Source organism: Diabrotica virgifera, chromosome 5 (genome assembly GCF_917563875.1).
Source record: "Diabrotica virgifera virgifera chromosome 5, PGI_DIABVI_V3a".
Lineage (NCBI taxonomy): Eukaryota > Metazoa > Arthropoda > Insecta > Coleoptera > Chrysomelidae > Diabrotica > Diabrotica virgifera.
Window position 1 is genome coordinate 252,681,640 of NC_065447.1, and position 17,898 is coordinate 252,699,537.

Consider the following 17,898-nt stretch of genomic DNA (forward strand, 5'->3'; position numbering starts at 1 on the left):
GTACTTTGGAAATGTATGAATTTCCCGGAGCAGATTTTCCTCCTCGTCTGGCAACAGTAAATCACAGAAACTATCAATTTTTAGCTTATTTGCTTTTATTTCGGGTTGCACGTAGTAATTGGGTTGGGTTTCTAGTACGGAGATTTATGGTAGTTGTTTCTTCTCGAACGTAGACTCAAGTGATTGGTTTGTTAATAAGAAGATGTGTTTTATTATCTGAAAAATGTTTTACAATTTAAATTTGAGATTTAAAGAATCTCTATAACTTAACAGACATCTGTGTTCCATCTATAAATTTATGTAGTAATACTCATGATTTTTATCTATCAAGTATGTAATGGTAGGGGAGCAAAGTATGCTAAATTTGCAGTCACTCAAGCGTTATGGGGACCTATTGGGTTGTGATTAATAGGTCCGAAAACCAAAAAAAGTTAAGTAAAATTTTCGATTTTAGTGGGACTTTCCATTTATTAATTTAATTTTCCATTTCCAACAATCGTTTTTTCCGATTATAGCGCCATCTATCCATAATTCGAAAAAATGTCTCGAATAAAAGTTGCTTATTTTTTCGTAAAAAATCCACATCTGCAATAAGAATTTGGGGGTCCCATTTAAGATTTTAAAGTAACTTTCCACCCCACCATTCGATAGATTTTTCAAAAAAATTTTGAAAGTGTATTTTGCAGTTTTTCGATCTGATGTTCATTTTGCGAAATATCGCGGGGTTTGTATTTAAAATTTTAAATTTACCCTTCCCCCACCCTTCTCCGTGGGGGTCATGTTTAGTACCTACCATTCGATAGATTTTTGAAAAATATTGAAGACGTATTTTTTAGTTTTTCGATCTGATGTTTATTTCGCGAAATATTCTCTTTTTTTTGTGAAACTTTTTGACTCACCCATTTTCTTACGCCCCGCTCAAATCGTCAGATTTTTGAAATATAGGTACACTCTTTTGCATGTACTAAACTTACCTTATCTTAATCTGACAATTTCGAGTATTTTTAAGGATATATTTTTTTTTCGGACCCCCTTAACGAACTTCCCTTTGTTAAGAGCCAATATATGGTAGAGGTACATCTACAGGGTACCAGGTTTCTCTCCATATGATAATCTGAGGCGCTCGAGTAACTGCAAAAATCCCCGCTTGGGCTCCCCTACCATAAGGATTTTTACAGCCGTCGCCACCTTTCTTCTTTCAACTAACGTCTCCAGTCGTTTCTGTTCTGCCATTCTCTGTCTCTAAGATCTTGTCTTTCCTTGGCCCCGTCCACTTCATCCCTCCATGATTTTCGGGGTTTATCTCTTCTTTTCTTTCCTATTGGGCTCTAATCAGAAATCTTGGATATCCACCTTGCATGATCTGCTCTTCTCACATGTCCATACCAAATTAAACGTTTTTCTTCGATGTAGCTGAGAATTTCTTGTTCTAGTGACATTCTTCGTTTTATCTTCTAATTCCTAATGCGATATATTCGTGTTATTCTGCAGTTTCTTCTCATGAACCCCATTCATCATTTTTATGTTTCGTTCGAATTCTCTCTCCCTCTCTCTCTCTCTCTCTCTCTCTCTCTCTCTCTCTCTCTCTCTTTCTCTCTCTCTCTCTCCTCTCTCTCTCGGGGTGATTCCTCGAAAACTGACAATTACAGACCCATAAGCATTGTTTCTACATTCGGGAAAGTGATTGAAAAGGTGATCAAACAACAATTATATTCCTATTTTGAGTCTAAAAGTTATTTTAGCAACTCGCAATATGGATTCAGAAGTGCTCGTTCTACTACAAACGCAGTATATAATATTGTGAGCGAGGTGATTGAGGGCACTTGAAAGTGGCAATCACATAGCAATTTCTCTCTGCGATTTGTCGAATGCTTTTGACTGCGTTTCACATGACATTTTGCTCCACAAATTAAACTATTATGGAATCAGAGGTATCCCTCTTAAGCTTATCTCTTCGTACCTATGTGGCAGACACCAGACTGTAGTGTCTAAAGGTCATCTTTCCGATTTTCGACCCGTAAAACATGGAGTCCCACAAGGTTCGGTCTTGGGACCTCTTTTATTCATTATATACGTCAACGATTTGCCTCATTTCATATCTCCGTACAAATCAGTACAGTTTGCGGATGATACGATATACGTAATATCAGGTAAAAATAATGAGTATTTAAAAATGGCTTACGAGGAAGTTTCTGATAAATCTAGCACATGGTTTGCTGCGAACAAACTAAAACTTAATACTGATAAAACGCAGGACTTGATTATATCTGCAAGTGGTTTACATGGCGATCCAGATGACAAACCGACTGCTAAACTATTAGGAATAACCATAGACAATCGATTGAATTGATCGGCTCATATTTCACAAGTAAAGAAGAAGCTGTCTAGTTCATTGTTTCTTATTCGTCAACTAGCAAGGGTTGTCAACTTTGAGACATTGAAGGTGATATATTTTACTTTATTTCACTCACACCTAAGCTATTGATTAATCTTATGGGGCAATTCAACAAATGCTCTTCAAATTTTCAGGATGCAAAAGAAATCTGTCCGGATTTTAGCAGGGGTTAGTTATCTGGAATATTGCCGACCTCTCTTCATCAAATTAAAAACTATGCCACTACTTACTCTGTTGATATATCAAGTTATGACTGAAATTCACAGAAAACGGGCCCATTCAATAAAGCAGTCTGATGTTCACGTTCACAATACGCGAAACTCTCACTATTTGCGAACAAATCGCTGTAGATTGCGTCTTTCAGATAAAAATTGTCTTAATCATAACTATTACAATATTTTACCAAAGGATATTAAACAGCTAAGCTGTAACAGTTTCAAAAAAGTTATAAAAAATATCTGTTGAAACATTGCTTTTATTGCTCGGAAGAATATAAATATGACGCATTGCAGAACATCCACTGAAATGCTTACCGTGACACAAAATATTTTTTGTTAATCTATGTTCTTGTTTGTGATATTTATAAGTTATGTTTTATATTTCTATTTTATATACCTTGTAATTTTATATACCTTGTAATTTTTATATACATTACATACAATATATAATTTTGACTTGCTACAAACAATATTTTTGTAAAGTAGTAAAATAAATCTCTCTCTCTCTCTCTCTCTCTCTCTTTGGTGAACGGTTTAAGTATGTTGTAAGAATTTTCTAGGCGAATTATGAAGGTTCTAAGTGGTTGAAAAACATTGAATAATAACAGTCTTTTTTGCCCTTTTATTTTCTATTTATTGCTACTTTGCAGAAAGGGTAATAAGTTAAGACATTTTAAACCAGCCGTATATTATACAAAGTTCAATTATCTTTATTTTCTTTCTCTACAACTTTGTTCCAAAATGAATCGTTTTAAAGTTATAAGCAATGAAAGTAGAAAAAAAAAATCGATATTTTTCGAAATTTTTAAATAGTTAAATTTTTTTATTAAAGTTCCGGGCATATTAGAGAGGGAGCATAAGTCAATTATAATTACTGAAGTTGTCACCTAACTTTATCTACAAAAATCCGAATGCCACCTCTCACATCCACGTCAAAACAGATCCGCCTGGTCTAAAAGCAGTTTTTTTATTTTTTCGAAAGATTTTCTGGCCTGTTCTAATGACTCTGTCTAATAGTACTAAAAGTAAAAAGAATTGACTTCTTAGAGTTTTACGCTATTTCATTATTGTTTGTCCTTAATCATTTCAGACCAAATTCATTTATAAAGGCACTTCACTTTGATTAGATCACTTAACTATTTATTCTTCTATAAATCCCGTCCTCCGTTTAAAAAATTGTCCACTTCAGAACACAAAACAAAGTTGGAAACTTATTGCCAAAAGTTGGCCGGTCAGACTAAAAAAGTAAAACTTACATACAACTCATATGGACAGTTATTGATGCTGGAAAGGAAGTTTATCAATTTAAGCTTTCACATCATTTGGTGATTTTGTCAGTATTGGAGCTGGAGCCTGGATAATTGCATTTCGGAATTAAGGTCATGGGCGGCGATGCGAGACTTTATTGGGGATTTAATCGAGGGCGAGATATTGACGAGCGTGTAGTAATTGTTCTTTAACATCAGGCAACAGGTTCTGTTCTAAATAGTTTCTTGATTATCTAGAAACATATATGAGTCCGTATACAATTAGAAATGAAACACATTCACTCGTAAGAAGAATATAAAAAGATTACTGGTAACGTTGTTCGACAGAAGTGGAACATGACTTTTATGGCTTGCAAAAGGAAATATGACGCTTTATAAGAGGTCAAAGGACGGCGGTAAAGTAATTAATAGAACCAATACATATAAAAAAGGATACATGAATTGACTACTTATCTAAAAAATCTTTATACAGAGGAAGAAGAATTGACGCTAGAATCGGAAACACCAGAAATTACCACAAAGGAATAAGTTAATATAAGTACACAGGAAGTTTGAAGAACACTTGAAAAGCTGTAGAACAGAAAAGCTGTAAGTAAAGACGGAACACCAACCGAATTGCTGATATATTGTGGAGCAGTAATATCAGAACAAATAACAAGATTAGTTACAAAATTATAAAATACAATTAAATACCAGAAGAATGGAGAACGGGCGAACTAATTATACAATTCAAAAAAGGAGATAAAAAGCAGCTAGAAAACTACAGAGGTGTAGTCGACTCGCTAATCTGAGATACAACACTGTCTACACTACAATCAAAATAAAAATGCACTATATAGAAATAAACAATCCAAGACACGTTGAATGTTCGAGGAGCACTCCCAAATCATGATTTGGGAGTGCTCCTCGTGCTTGTTTATTTTTATTGTATCTTTATTGTGATTGTAGTGCAGACAGTTGTGTCTCATATTAGCGAATCGACTCAACTTGTTAAATACTACCCTAAAACTTACAACTAAAATTCTACAAGAACCAATGAATCACAGGATAAGTTTAGATGAACAACATAGTTGTTGGAAGATCATATAGAGATGCAATATCCGTCATAAAGCAAATTACTGAGAAATCACTAAATAATAGACCAGCATTTCTATGTCACATTGACTTAAAGAAAATATTCAACTTAGTAACTCAAAGATGTAGTCCATCTTCTGTATGATAGAGAAGTCCCTTCCCTAGATATCATAAAATAGTATTGAAAACATCTACCAAAACAACAAAACAGAAGTCAGATTAGATGAACAACTTACAGAACCTACATACATAGGCAGCCGAATATCACAGGGAGACTCATTGAGCCATCTCTCTCTCTCTCCTCAGTCGTTTCCTCATTGCTGAGTGTCGTGATTCCCTATAATACGAGCAACTATCTCTTTCCATCGGCTTCTGCCCTGAGCTTCCCTGATGGATTCAGAGAATGTTTTTCCACTGGCTTTCTGTACTTGATCCGTCCATCGAGTAGGTGAGCGACCTCTACTTCTGCGTCCTTCAACGTTTCTTGAAATTATAAGTCTCTCAAGATTATCATCACTTCTTCTTGCAATATGGCCAAAAAATTTTAAGACGGTGGAGAGGCAAATAGAGGAAAGTCAAGTCTGAATATTAAGCTCTTGGAGGATTGAGTGATTTGTTCTCTGGTCTGTCCATGAGATTCGAAGCATTCTTCTCCAGCACCACATTTCAAAGGCGTCAATCCTTTTTCTGTCGTCCATTGTCCATGTTCCGGATCCGTAATTAAATATGGGAAAAATTAAGGCACGTACTAATCTTATTTTGGTGTTCTTCGACAAGGAGCGATCTTTCCAGATTTTCGATAATCGACTCATAGCGTTTTTGGCCATGCCTATTCTCCTACGTATTTCTGTTTCACAAGATCCTGTATTACTGATGTAGGATCCTAGATAATTGAACTCGTTAACCACTTCAAACTGGTCCAAGGCTCCTGTTGTCTGAAGTGAATTTGAATAACCTACTATCATAATTTTTGTTTTTTGTTTATTGATCTTGAGACCACATCTATTTTTTCGGCTTCCACTAGCTGCAACCTGCAGCAGGCTGGACATTTCATCTTCGAATGCAGTTATTACTGTTGTATCATCTGCATATCTGAGATTTGAGATCTTCTTTCCTGCGATAGAAATACCGCCATTCCATTTGTCGAGTGCTTTTCTCATTATACAGGGTGTCCCGAAAAGAATGGTCATAAATTATACCACACATTCTGGGGTCAAAAATAGTTCGGTTGAACCTAACTTACCTTAGTAGAAATGTGCTCATAAAAAAAGTTACAGCCCTTTGAAGTTACAAAATGAAAATCGATTTTTTTTTAATATATCGAAAACTCTTAGAGATTTTTTATTGAAAACGGGCATGTATCATTCTTATGGCAGGACCACCTTAAAACAAAATTATAGTGAAATTTGTCCACCCCATAAAAAATTTATGGGGATTTTGTTCCCTTAAACCCCCCCAAACTTTTGTGTACGTTCCAATTAATTCATTATTGTGGTAACATTAGTTGAACACAACATTTTTAAAACTTTTTTGCCTCTTAGTATTTTTTCGATAAACCAGTTTTTATCGAGATGCGGCTTCTTTTTTACTACATTTACATAAAAAATTTATGGGGGTTTTGTTCCTTTAAACCCCCCAAATGTTTGTGTACGTTCCAATTAAACTATTATTGTGGTACCATCAGTTAAACGCAGTGTTTTTAAAACTTTTTTGCCTCTTAGTCTTTTTTTGATAAGTCAACTTTTATCGAGATGTGGCTTCTTTTTCAAAATACAGTGGAAACTCGATTATCCGTCTCTCCATTAACCGTCACCTCTGTTAACCGTCAGGGTCCGTACGTAAGTTGTAGTGTAGTGACTACATAAGCAAAAATTGGGTCATCAATAATTCATTTTATTTGAGCATTGCGATAAGCCAAACGAAATTTGCTGAAATGTAGCAGTGCGGTAACAAATGAAGTTATGGCTGAACTGTTTTATTTTCGTTAAACGAATCGTTAATTTGTGATAAGGACGCAAATGGCCATCGATTGCTGACAGATGATGAAATCATTGAAATGGCAAAAGAGGCGGATGAAAGAGATTCAGAAGCTGACACAGACTCGGAATTTGATGGTGGCGATGTGGGTGATGTTATTGCAACTGACTGAACTGACAAAGATTTGCGTAAAGAGGCTAGAGAAGCTGCATCGCACATGCAACAATTCATCGAGTGGTATTCTTGACAAGAGGAAGCCAATAAAGTAGATTGTATAATCTTACGCGGATTAAGAAAAATGTGAAGCATCAGTAAAACAATGATTTCAGAATACATATTTTAAACCAAATTGACTCGTTTGTATGAACAAAAATTCCTCTTATCTTGTAAAACAAAACATGTGTGTAAATAAAATTTGAGAGTTGTACTATCAATTTTCAATTTTTTTAATGTTCTGTTAACCGTCTTTTCGATTATCCGTCATACCCTTGGTCCGGTGCCCTGACGGATAATCGAGGTTCCACTGTATACCAAAAAATTTAAGTTATAAATAAATTTTCAGATTATTAACAGGTGTCTATAATCATACTGAACCATATACAAATAGGTGGTGGATTCGACAAATATTCAAATTATCTCGATAAACACTGGCTTATCAAAAAAGTACTAAGAGGCAAAAAAGTTTTAAAAATATTGTGTTTAACTAATGGTGCCACAATAATAATTTAATTGGAACGTACATAAAAGTTTGGGGGGGGGGGGTTTAAGGGAACAAAACCCCCATAAAATGTTTATGGGGTGCACAAATGTCACTATAATTTTTTTTAAGATGTTGCTGTGATAAAAATTCCTCATGTCCATTTTCAATAAAAAAACCTCTAGGAGTTTTCGATATATGAAAAAAAATCGATTTTCATTTTGTAACTTCAAAGGGCTGTAACTTTTTTTGTGTGCACTATTGTGTATAGGTAAGTGAGGTTCAATCAACCTATTTTTGACCCCAGAATCTGTGGTATAATTTATGACCAATCTTTTCGGGACACCCTGTATATTCCCCATAGAAATTAAAAAGACTTGGAGATAGAATACATCCTTGTCGGACTCCTCTACCTATTTTAAAAGGATCGGCCTTATGGTTTTCAATTATTATTCTGGTTTCACTGTTCTCATATAGGCTTTTCACCAGAGCTGACAGATGGCCAGGAACCCCCATCTCCTGTAGGACTTTCCACAAAACTGTCCAGTTTACATAGTAAGTCATAATATGCTCTTGAATTTAATCATAGATGAAATCATGAAAAGCGTCAACAAAAGAAGAGGATACAGAATAGGAAAAACAAAGAAGTAAAAATACTCTTCTATACCGTAGGAACCGACTCGAAAAGGAGAAAATAATATGAGGGTACCAAAGTAAGACAATAACACAGCAATCCCCTCAGTCAAAGAATAGAAACAAGAAGTATGTAATCCTAATGTGTTTTCTGAACTCTGCCAAAAAATACTGAGTATCTAGTGGGACTTACTATTTACTGTATATTTCATGTTCTTACTTGAAATGCTTGTTACTAATTGACTTATACTCTGGGCTAATTAGCAAAATACAAGGAAAAGTTATTTACCAGCAATTTTATTGCTGGAATCGAATCATTGATTATAAATATTCCTCTAGATAGCTCACCTCTTGGTAACCGAAAGACGTATCAACAACTAGATGGCGCTACTCGAAAACCGTATCGAGATTTCTCATTCCCTCTCCGACTTGCGAGGAGGTAGGAGTAGTGTCAGGGCCGAACTTACCCTATAGGTGTATTATCTGTGACAAGTGTTGTGACAAGTTATAGCAAAATTAAAAAAAAAGGACTCATATTTTAGATAAAATGGCCTCTGTAACGCATAAGTGTGTTTACGCGGGATGTTTTGAAAGAAACGATGGAACAAATAATAATATATCTTTCTTTAAATTTCCCCTGAAAGACGTATAGTCCATTCTTTCACGGTTTTTGGTCTAAATTTTAAAGAACCGCTTGGATTGACATCAAATTTGGCATACGTATAGCTTACATGTCAAAGAGAAAAAGTGATATTGTGCCGATGTGTGCTTTTTCCCTGGGGGTGACTTCCACCCCCTCTTTTGGGTGAAAAAATATATGTCCAAAATAAGTCCGGAAATGGGTAAACTGACTAATTTTAAGTAACTTTTGTTCTATAGAGCTTTATTATTCTATTAGTTTTATTAGAGAATTATGACAGGTGATAAATAGCAGTCTGATTTTTGCATGAGAGTTTAATCTCTGTTCGGAGAGTTTAAGTCTGTTTTGTCGGACAAAATAAATGTGCCGTTTTCGTGGTCTGACCGTTCCAAATTTTTAAGCTGTTCCACAATTAAAACTGCCCCTGTTCCAGTGTTCCCATATATCAAAGTTTGTCCGACTCGACACCCTTAAGCTATTAACAAATTTTCAGCTTGCTATTAATCAACTTTTTTTTCATACGCGGGATCCAGACCTATAAGTATTTTGTCGAAAAAAACGTTCTTAGCAAAAATATAGCCTATAAAAAAGTAAAAAAAAAATGTTGTACGCGTTAGGTCTCTGGATCTCGTAGAACCAGAGTTATAGCCAATGAAAAATAGATTCATATTCACCAAATTTCAAATAGAATATTTCGACGAGAAATATTCAAAAAATTAAGCACTTTTTGGGGAAAACCCATTATAACTTTTTTAAAGTGTTTAAAAAAGCTTTATTTTTGTTTTTATTTAAAGCAGTATTTAAAGTTTAAATTTAAGCAAGTTATGCTCAAAATAAAGTTGGTCCCTTGTGTTTTTGCAAAAAAAAAATCGGGAGGACCACCCCCTAATTAGCAACTTAAATGAAATTAATCGTCACCGCTCCAAAAATTATTTTACTTATGTTGTGTTTATATGATCTGTAAAGTAAAATTTTTAAAAATTTAAATTTTTAAAAATATCCTTTTTTTCAAAATAACTTACAAAATTGTTAGAGATACCAAAAATCTCGAAAAACAAAAATAGTCTTGATTAAGATTTGGTGTTTCTAAATTTGCATACATTCGTGATCAGTGACTCGTTCAACCCCTTTTAACTACAGCCCTTTCAATAATAAGGACTTTGAACCGATGAAACTTACAGATCATATAAACAATATATACACAAGTCAAGAAACTTGTGAAGTCGTAACGATTAAGTTCATTTAAGATGCTAATTAGGGGGTGATTTTCTCGATTTTTTTACCAAAACCAAAAGGGACTAACTTTATTTTGAGCGGAACTTGTTTAATTTTAATGCTAGAATTTTTTTATAAAACAAAAATGAAGATTTTTAAACACTTTAAATAAGTTGTAGAGAAATGTGCTTCATTTTTGGTTATTTCACGTTAAAATATTCCATTTGGAATTTGACGAATATGAACCTATTTTTCATTAGCTATAACTCTGCTTCTACTAGGTGTAGAGACGTGATATATACACCACTTTTTTAAATTTTTTACAGGCTATATTTTTGCTAAGAATGTTTTTTCGACAAAATACTTACTATTTGAGTTATTTGCGAAAAACCGTCTAAAAGCGTGGTTATTTTGTTGAAAAAATGAACATAGTCACTGCCAAATAACTCGAAAAGTATTGACTTAGTGAAAAAACTCTATAGAACAAAAGTTACTTAAAATTAGCCAGTTTATCCATTTCCTGACTTTCTTTGGACGAATATTTTTTCACCCATAAGAGGGGGTGAAAACCACCCCCAGGGCAAAAGCACATATCGGCACAATATCACTTTTTTTCTTTGACTTGTTAGCTATGTGTATGCCAAATTTCACGTCAATCCAAGCGGTTCTTTAAAATTTAGAGGTTTTGCAATATTTTACCGTTAAAGAACGGACTAGTAGAGCGCACAAAAATTTGGCAAAAAAACTGCGGAAATATTGATATTATATTGATGGATATCAGTGACCTGAAACAGAGGGTAATTTTCCAGCATCATTATGCAGTGGAACATATTTTCCAAAGTGGCCAAACAAAGTTATTAAGGAAAAATGCTGTTCCTCTAAAATTTGCACAGTTAGCAACTGATTTAGGTGAGTACTCAACTTTGGAAATATTTTTATGTTTGCCTAATGCGCTTTGTCAATGAGAATAATACTATTAAAATATATGTATACCATATATGATGATGTTAACACTATTTACAGTGTGCTAGTTTCAAAATACTCGGCAGGATGCACTGAAGATGTTCTGTTTAGAACGAAAACGTTCTGCAATCGATGACATTTTATAGTTTTAAATAAACGATTTTATACCAGAATACATCTCGAAGTTTTTACTTCTGTATTGGTTTTTTAAACTATGGTATACAGCCAACTATTGGGATTTTCCCATTGATTTTTTATTAAAATATATTTTATATAAAATCAGTTGATATTGAGTGATTTATATATTTTTTATACAATTAAATCAAACGATATTTTTTTTAATATGAATGCGTTGTTAGTATCGCTCCAAAAATAACGGAGATGCTTGTTTTGCTTTAATTAAAATTATTACACATACATTTCAATGATTACCTATTTTAGGTGATACCCCACCAGTATTATGCTCTACATACGTTTATTGCGGTACGAAACGTAAAAAATCTACAAGTGGCGATTATATGGTTAGGTCAACTCCATCGTCTAAGAGATCAAGTAGTAGTCTCAGTGATATTTCCAGTTTTGATATTAATTTGCCCACAAAACTTGAAACTGAATTGACGGAGAAGGTAAAAAAATTGGAGTATCAAGTAAATGCTTTAAAGAAGAAGTGCCGTCAGAAGAACAGTCAGCGTTGTAGAAGAACAACAAAAAACAGAAAATCGGCAACCAAATTCATGATAGAGGTACTGTTAGAAAATAAAATCATATACGTGCACACTTTTGTTAATATGCAGTTTTCACACAAAACTCGTTCACAATGGAGTCACAATGAAAAGGATTTAGCTCTGGCCATTTATTATAAGTCTCCTAGTTGTTAAAAATTTTTAATTAGATCTCTTAACTTTATCTTACCTTCACTAAAAACAATTCAAACTTGGTTGCGTGTCATAAAATTAATAACTGGTTTAAACATTTCCTTAATTGACAAGTTGAAGAAAAAAGTAGAGACAATGGATGAGAGGAAAAAAATTTGTGTGTTAATGTTTGATGAAATTTCTTTGAAAAAACAATTGGAGTACAATAAATTAGATGACATTGTAGAAGGGTTTCAAGATTTAGGTGCTTTAGGAAGAACAGAACAAACAAACTTGCCAACACAGGTCTGGTTTTCATGATGCGCAGCTTGCTACATAAGGCTACGCGGCTTGCTACAGGTGGTCCAATACATAGCGACAACTTAAAAAACATTGTAGTTCAAGTTGTTTCAAAATTACAAAATATTGGGTAGATACCAAAAGTGTTGTGTGATCAAGCATCTAATAATAGAGCTTTATTTAAGCTGTTAGGCGCATGTAACGATCAGCCTGCAATAGAAATAGGAAATCAGAGGATTTTCACTGTGTTCGATACACCCCACTTATTAAAAAGTCTAAGAAATAATTTTCTTAACAAAAAGTTGACGTTTTTTGCCGATTCCAAACAAATATCGTAGCAAGATATTGAATACACATACAACATCGATAGAACCAGTGTGAGAGCACGATGCATGGTGAAAATGACAAACGTTCATATAAACCCTAATAATTTTCAAAAAATGCGTGTAAAATTAGCAGCACAAATTTTTTCCAACTCAATTGCCTCAGCAATATCAACAGCAATGTCTGTATGGCAGTTACACGCCAAAACGGCTTCTCTTACTGCCGAATTTTTGAAAATTATAAATAATATTTTTGATGGTCTTAACAGCAAATATTGTAGTGATAGTAATCCAAACAGAAAGCCAATGTCAACTTTAAGCAAGTCAACTGAAAACTTAAAAGCAGGTTTAGAATATTTTAAAAAAATTAAAGTTTTTGAAAATCAAAAAGAGAGAAATAATATTCACTGTCTACACGGCTTTCAGTGGACCATTTTCTCAGTTTTATGTTTGTGGGAGGAACTTCAAAAATAATATAATGTGTCATATCTTTTAACATCTTTTCTGAACCAAAATCCTCTAGAAAATTTTTTCTCTATTGTGCGCAATAGAGTTAGTCTAGTGCGTTCATAAAAAACATGTGTTTTTACTTAATAACAGGCGGTAGCTGGTCTGTCTTTAGTTTTATGCGTGGAAGAGAATGATGCTAGATCAAAAGTATGTGTTTTATCTCGTCAGGTATTAATGACGCACGGGTAAATAATCGTGGACTCAACTGAATGTTAAACTACACTATTAGCTTTAGTTTATATATATAGTAGATATTAACAAGTATTTTATAATATCAGGAAAACAATATCAGTATGTCTTAAAACATTGGAATCATATGGAAACTTTTTTATTCAGTTTAGGGAAAAATGTATTATTGATAAAAACTTGCACGTCCTAAAACTCAAAATGAAAGAATCAGATGTCAAATATTATGGTCGTATACCAAGTTTGTTAAAAAATATTAATTCTTCTCAAGAGTCATATACCTTCATTTTTAAAGTACCTTCATATAAACATGAACGTGGTTTTTAATTGTTCTCGACTTTTAATAATAAAATGTTTCGATATTGTCAATAATGAAAGTACTTCTTGAGAACAAGAAATAATAAATATCTTTTTTTCCTAAAATTTTAATTTTACTATCTTAGTTTGAAAAGAATTAACATTCAAATATACTTATTTACTTTGTTTTGAAATATGATCTAATTAGTGATGTTTTAAACTTTCTAATCCTGTCCGTTTATCAGCTTTTACCTATTGTTCCTAGGCAGATGGCCCTCAACTATTTATATGTTGGAAATTCCCTGTCATTTTATCAGTATATATGTATACCAAATTTCATGCCAATCCAATGGATTCTTTAAAATTCGGAGGTTTTGCAATATTTTACCTGGGGTGAATGGGTTAGATCTGGAAAGAAATTCTGTATATCATCTTCAAATAGTTTATTTCGCATTAGTTCTGAAAATATCATTCTTTTACAAATTGCAAAAAATAATTTACATGTGAATTATCACTGCTAATTTTATTATGTATTTTCTATTTTGTTGTTTTTTTGTAGTGTATTAATAATTAAATAATTTTTAAGAAACGTCTTCACTATTTTTATTAATCAATTTTTAGCGTTTTATCTGAAGTAAAATCGGAATTCCAAAATAGAGATTACAATCGCGTTAAAATTATTTGTTAAAATGCTGAATACTACCCTTATATCGTTGTCTATTACGCCAGCCAAGCGACTCAAATTTATTTTTCAATCTTGGCAAAAATTTCAATAAATGTCGCCACCGTCCAGCCAGTTAGTACTTTGACTTGAGGGGCAAAGAGGTGTAAGTGGGCGGAGTTTAACACTGAATTCGGTTTTACCTAAAGGTGAGCTATCTATGTACTTATTAATCAATGATCGAATCTTATGACCGGTTGTATCTCAGGAAACACTCATCACAATTAAACGTTTTTTCTTTTAAAGAAGCGTCCTGCCGCTTTTTTTTCGAATACCGTTTTCATGATTTAATTTAATTTAATATTTCCCAAGATATTCTATTTGTTTATAAGCCAAACAATTGTTTATAATTTTAAAATATTCCTGGGGCCGCTTAAATAGTTCAATTTCAATTCTGTAAAGTACATTACATATACAGGGTGTCCCGAAAAGATTGGTCATAAATTATACCACAGATTCTGGGGCCAAAAATAAGTTGATTAAACCTCACTTACCTATATACAATAGTGCACAAAAAAAAAGTTATAGCTCTTTGAAGTTAAAAAATTAAAATCGATTTTTTTCAATATATCGAAAACTTTTAGAGATTTTTTATTGAAAATGGACATGTGGCATTCTTATGGCAGTAACATCTTAAAAAAAAATTAAAGTGAAATTTGTGCACCCCATAAAAATTTTATGGGGTTTTGTTCCCTTAAACCCCCCAAACTTTTGTGTACGTTCCAATTAAACTATAATTGTAGCACCATTAGTTAAACACAGTGTTTTTAAAACTTTTTTGTCTCTTAGTACTTTTTCGATAAGACAGTGTTTATTGAGATATTTTGAATAATTTTCGAATCCACCACATATTTGTATATGGTTAAGTTCGATTATACAGTGAGCACGTAAAGGTTGGAATAAATTCATTTTCTCAAGAGCGGACGATTTTGGAAAAAAATCCCGAAACAGGTCAATTTTCATTTTTAAATTACGACTTTTTGGCATATATATCATACTAGTGGCGTCACCCGTCTGGGCGTGATGACGTCATCGATGATTTTTTTAAATGAGAATAGGGGTGGTATGATAGCTCATTTGAAAGGTAATTCAATTCTTTATTCAGTAATATAAACATTAACATAATTATTTATACAGGGTGCCTAAAAAAATTTTTTTGAATTAAATTTATTGACATAAAATGAAGAATGTGTGTAATTTATTTAATTCAAAATACATTTTACTGCTATCAGAAAACAGAAAAAAATGTTTTTTGGCAAATAAATGTTGTTTTTTGCTTAAATTCAATAAGTATTAAAGCAGCCACCCACCAGCCTCGTGACAATTTGAACATTTAATTTAAGCCAATATCAATGATTATTTTTTAAATATTCATTTTTTCTGTTTTCTGAGAGCAGTAAAATGTATTTTGAATTAAATAAATTACATATATTCTTCTTTTTATGTCAATAAATTTAATCCAAAAAAAAATTTTTTGGACACCCTGCATAAATAATTATGTTAATGTTTATATTACTGAATAGAGAATTGAATTACCTTTCAAATGAGCTATCACACGACCACTATTCTCATTTAAAAAAATCATCGATGACGTCATCACGCCCAGATGGGTGACGTCACTAGTATGATATATATGCCAAAAAGTCGTAATTTAAAAATAAAAATTGACCTGTTTCGGGATTTTTTTCCAAAATCGTCCATTCTCGAGAAAATGAATTTATTCCAACCTTTACGTGCTCACTGTATAATAATCTGTTAAGAATAACCTGTTAATAATAACCTGTTAATAATTTGAAAATTTATTTAAAACTTACATTAATAGGTATATTTTGAAAAAGAGCCACATCTCGATAAAAGGTGACATCAAAAAAAGATTAAGAGGCAAAAAAGTTTTAAAAACACTGCGTTTAACTAATGGTACCACAATAATAGTTTAATTGGAACGTACACAAACATTTGGGGGGTTTAAAACAACCAAACCCCCATACAATTTTTATGTAAATATATTAAAAAAGAAGCCGCATCTCGATAAAAACTGGCTTATCGAAAAAATACTAAGAGACAAAAAAGTTTTAAAAATATTGTGTTTAACTAATGGTGCCACAATAATAGTTTAATTGGAACGTACACAAAAGTTTGGGGGGGGGGTCTAAGGGAACAAAACCCCCATAAAATTTTTATGGGGTGGGCAAATTTCACTATAATTTTGTTTTAAGATGTTTCTGCCATAAGAATAATACATGTCCATTTTCAATAAAAAATCTCTAATAGTTTTCGATATATTGAAAAAAATCGATTTTCATTTTGTAACTTCAAAGGGCTGTAACTCTTTTTATGAGCACATTTGTACTAAGATAAGTTAAGTTCAATCGAACTATTTTTGACCCCAGAATGTGTGGTATAATTTATGACCAATCTTTTCGGGACACCCTGTATACAGTGTCTTTTTATACAAAAATCATAATTATTCTTATGTATCATAATTATTGTGGTTATTATGGCGACCATAAATTTTTAATTAACAATTAAATTGTTGCTAAACTGTTCATTCAATTTCCATCGGCTTCTGGAATTATAATCTATACAGAAAGAGCTTTTATATTACCAATTTATTTAACAATTACTTATCTAAAATTTTAGTTGAAAATTAAAGATTTTGTTGGAAAAACCCGGATTTTTTGCCGAAAATTTTCGTCGAAGTATATCGGGAAAAACACGTCTCTATGTAGAATTTAATTACGGTGAATTTTTATTTGGGTGTTTTTGGTGTAAAGTTAAAATCTTTGGAGTTATAAAGCAAAAATTGAAAAAAAAACACGATTTTCGGGCGCCTTTTTGTTTATAAAAAAAGTAGCACATTATCTGCGAACTTTGCGTAACTATATTATTAAAATATACAGTCGTAAGCTTTGATTCCAGTAATAAAATTGCTGGTAAATAACTTTTCCCAAAAATGGCCTATTCTCTGATAATCTGCCCAGACTATTAGTAATAAAATAAGCTAAGCCAAGACTATTGATAAAAAACACGCTGTTAAAGTCTTTTATAGGAGACTTTTTTTACTTTAGTTAGAAATATTTTATTTTTGTTGTTAAATTAATTAGAGACAAGATAAATATAATACTATCTTTAAAGTTTTTAAAAAGTCTCTCATATTATTCACTGGAATGGAAAAGTCTAGTTAAAAACATTAACTGCATCTAAAGTAGCTGCATTTATCACTCGTTATTACCGAGCATAATCCAAACGATTTCTTTTGAAACGTCCATTTCCAAATTGCCCCTCGTCCTAACTAAATTTTCGCTACATTCCTCACTTGAATTTTGAGCTACTGAGAATTTGCATCCACCCGAACCCATAAAACGATTCGCTAACGACTCTAACAAATGAAGCTCGTTACGTAACGACGCCGAGATCCTACAGGATCCCATTGAATCCTTAAAAGATGCCGTAATATCTTTTGCTGGTGTATCCTCTCCTTTTTCGTGTTTTCGGGAGCTATTAATAAATTTCCAAACCAAATCCTTGGAATGCGGGATGCTGTAGGGGATGAGGTAAACACCTGCAATGTTTTAATAGAAATTCTTTTCTGGTACTCCATTACATAACGATGCGGAGACTTTTTAA